Source organism: Ctenocephalides felis, unplaced genomic scaffold, assembly GCF_003426905.1.
Source record: "Ctenocephalides felis isolate EL2017-DRISC unplaced genomic scaffold, ASM342690v1 CF-g0.4_SCAFFOLD_01604, whole genome shotgun sequence".
Taxonomy (NCBI): Eukaryota; Metazoa; Arthropoda; class Insecta; order Siphonaptera; family Pulicidae; genus Ctenocephalides; species Ctenocephalides felis.
The window spans coordinates 28,507,113-28,511,488 of NW_020537758.1; positions in this window are offsets into that span (position 1 = coordinate 28,507,113).

The following is a 4,376-nucleotide window of genomic DNA, read 5'->3' on the forward strand; positions in this document are numbered from 1 at the left end:
ATTGAAATATCTCGAAAACTATTCACCGTCCGTTTAGGCATTATATGGCGGAAAGATAGAGGTTTGGGAGAAATAAACATCCCGCGATCGCTAGTGGCCGCTGGACAAATGAGTGAGGCTCACGGCCGTTTTGTTTATTTTGAGACCAAAAAGTAAAAAAGTCATTCATCACGAATTTTCGTCTGGTTTAGTCAAATGTTATTTATTTTTAATCAGGTAAATGTTATTTTTCCATATGATTATAGTACTTTTAATATGCACAGAGATTCTGGGTATAATTCTCGCGGTTTTTTTATAAACTCAATTTTATTTTAGAATTCCAAGTTGGGGTTAGTTGAGCATAGTTGCTAAACTTGTCATTAAGACAATTACCATTAACTTTCAGAAATTAGTTATTATTTTTAAGATTTAATCTAAGTCTATGAGTAATAATATAAAGAAATAATTATTTTAAACAAAAATACTGAATATAATGGTAAAATAATTCCTAAGATACGATATTGTTTTGTTGTTTTTGCTTTTGGTTAATTATTCAAAGCATATTACTATAAGTTTTGTTTTCTCTGTCAATAAAGACTATAAATATAGAACTGGTTATTAAAAACTTAATTTATATCATCAGTAATCGACATTGAACCTATGATTTCATTATACTTTCTTCGTGCTCAACTTGCCCCACCTATGGGGTACATTGAGCATACTTGACTTTTTGCATTTAAACAGCTGTAGCTTTTAAATTTCACTTATTACCACAAAATAGTATTAACACTTTTGTTAAGCGATAAACAACAAATCCATTAAGCCGTATAGCAATTTATCGAGAATTTTCATTGAGGAGCTACATCCGTTTAAGTAAAAATTTGTTCAACTAGCCCCGCCCTACCCTAAGAATATATATTGACTGACAAGTGTTTTTGTTTCTATATGTATATAGGGTAGGGCGGTATACAAAGGTTCAATTTGTCTTAGAGCAATTATATTATGAAAACTAATGTAATTATCAAATAACGCATATCAAACAAACAACTATCTGACTGTGTTCAGTCAGGTCCCAGCTAAAAAATCTATTTTTTGCTGTTTTTCAAAATTTGAACACCTGCATTATCTACCCTATAAGCAGGGTGAAATGGGACGGCCAGGGGGCAAACAGGTCGAATATCTTATTTTTAATTTTGAAGAAATTTTACGAAATAATAGATACATTATTCAATTAAATCAAAATATACATTACATGGACTATTTATTTAACTATGAACTATTTATTTAAATTATCTCTTGTAAAATTGATTCTTTTTACAGACATCAACGATTACTAAACTATCTATTCAATCCATTAGCTTTGATTGCATAACATTTTTCGAGTTTTAAATTTTGAGCGTATATGTAATACTTTTCAAAATTTAGAAATTACGAATATGAAACTGAACAAGATTTCGCACACGATCGACAAATCGCCCGGGGTTATCGAGATAAGGGCGGAACTGGGTCATAGAGAAACAGTACGCAACAAATCCTGATCGTTTGATATTACGTGCTTTACGAAAGATTATTTATAATTGGGAAATGCTTTTGCAACTGTACATGGAAATATTTAAGATAGTGAACTCAGTAATATATTGTATACATTCTTGAAAATTTATATAACTTTTTATGGAACCTAACATTAAAAATTTATTTTTAAAGATGCAAAGAGCAAATATTGATTATTTTATGTTATATTTATTATATCTGTATATACTTATGCAATTATACGAGCCTTTGACATCTTTGAATATTATTTTCTCTTCCCATAAAGCACAAAACTCAATTTCTGATACGGACTGCATTGAATTAATTATCTTTCATAAAAATATAAAATACGAAATTATCTAATAAAAGTTACAATCAATTTTACACTTAATGAAAATCTCGGCAATCATTCAACTAAAACCCATTTTATATTTATATACCTAGCCGACGTTCGCAAAATCATTATAAGTTCACACGGCCTCAAAGACATGAAACATTTTAACCACGGACACTTTTATGCCTCAATAATATTCGGAATCTCACAGTGGGAAGCTTTCATATGCATCGTCACATTGTACAGGCAACAGTTTAATCACAATATAAAACACATTTTAATCCCAGTCCGGCTAATAAAGCACCTATAAACCTGAAGAACACTGTAATCAGTGGCGTAGATGGGACAAGACTTGAATAACAAACGATTTGTTTTTCTTATTCTAACGATAATTTTTTTGCCATATTCAACTAATTGAAAAAAAAATACAGTGAAAAACCGCCTATAAATTATTGTGAGGCGTTTTGTTATAATTAAAATGACTATCTATAAAATAATATACTATTATAAAAGAGCCAAAAGATTTCCCTGGGAAATCATTGTTACAACTGACAAAATTTTTCTTATTTTAATTTTGCCATTAAAGTCTTACTTGTTCAAAGCTCGGTGTTCTAGTATCTCGAAACACTAGTTTGTCTATGCCAGGTCATTTTTAAGTAAGGGTACCACTGTATATATCATTTCCAATACCATTATTGTTGATTAAACTTTATCATTTAATTTAATGTTAATAGTTTGTATCATTATTTATATTGTCAACTTTATTATTTTCTTTATTTAACAAATAATTTCTGATTTTTAGTATTTGGTTTAGTATTTGGTTGAACAACCCTTTCAAAATGCAATTTCGGAATCTTGCACATTGTTTTACCGTTTAAAAAACCTATTCCCTCTGAAACATTGGTATATGAATGAAAGCAAAAGGATAAACCTTGTTCATCCAGGTTATTTAATTTTTTTTTAATTATTATTGCTTTGAACAGCAATTAAACCTTAAGAATCGGTTTTACAGGTGGCAACCCAAACTCTGTGTGATAAATTTTATTTTTACAATTTCTGTAATAGAGCGAATATTTCATTGATTTAACAATGCCGGATGAGGGCTATTTTTACTTGGAAACATATTGCTATTTGACATGTGTTTAGTTAGAAATTGTGTTTGAAAATAATTTTCGTGATAGAGTAACCAAGTTCTAGGTTTTGTCGGTTGTTACAAAATATTTGAGATCACTGTCGTTTGTGACATGTATGAATTTCATTTCTGTATCCACAATAGTTTTCAGAGTTATGCATCACGTTAAATAAATTCTAAAAAATCTAATTATATTATTTTGACTTAATTTCTATTGAGTGCCGCCCCTGATTCAGCGCTCATAATTGATTAACACATCGGGCAAGAGTAGTGCGATGAATGACTTGTATGAATCCAGTAAAGAAATTAACACATATGCGTCTCAGTGCTACGTGTTAAAAATAAGAAAATTGAACGAACGGAATCTACGGGAATATGAAGCCTCGTAAAAAATATAAAAGTGATAGACGCCCACGGCGCTTTACAAAAAAACAGAGGATATAGTTGTTGACTGTTCCCGACCGAAAACACATTCTTCATTCTTTAATATTTCGAATTAATATTTATTCCGCCTATTAGGATCCTATTACGCGTTCGCGGTGTTATTTTTTTAATTTCCTGTTGTCGATTTATATTAATTTGATTAAACACGTCGCGGCGAATTTTACTGATGTAGAATTAATAGCTACTTCAATATATAGCAATTACGCTCAAATCAATTCTTTATATAGAGTTGCATACAAATAATTAACATTTTTAATAGTAAGACTGTAAAAAATTAATAAATACACACACATATATATATATATATATATATATATATATATTTAAATATAGTTAATCTTTTGTACATCAATGCATTATAAATATAGTATGAAAGTGTGATTTGCTTAAATGATGATATCTTTTTTATTATTTGAACAGCAATCTCTATGTGATGAATTTTTATTATTACAACTTCTGTAAAATTGATAATTTTTTTGATGCAGCAAATCTGGGTAAGGGCTATTTTTCCTTGGGAATATATTGCTATCTATATTTCTAAGGGAAAACCGATGCATGTGCCTAGTGCTTGACATCGGGCTGGTCGAAGCGAGCCCAATATTATTATCAATATTGATATTGATAATATTATATATATATATATATATATATATATATGTATATATATAAGTATATATATATATATATATATAAGTGTTATTTACTATTGTGTTTAAATGGTCAACTAATATTTCAAAACTTATTATTTCAGAAATGTGACGCTGATTATCTATGAAGTTTAACCTGTTAGTTTTGCTATTTCATTTCCCATTTTATAATTTTTGTAAAACACTCTTTATGTCTAAAAAGAGAAACCATCGATCCATAAGCAAACCAGCAAAAAAAAGATTCCTTTTTCGCAATTATCAACAGGTAATTTGTTTAAATGCGTTTGATCTATAATTACATAGCAGGCTG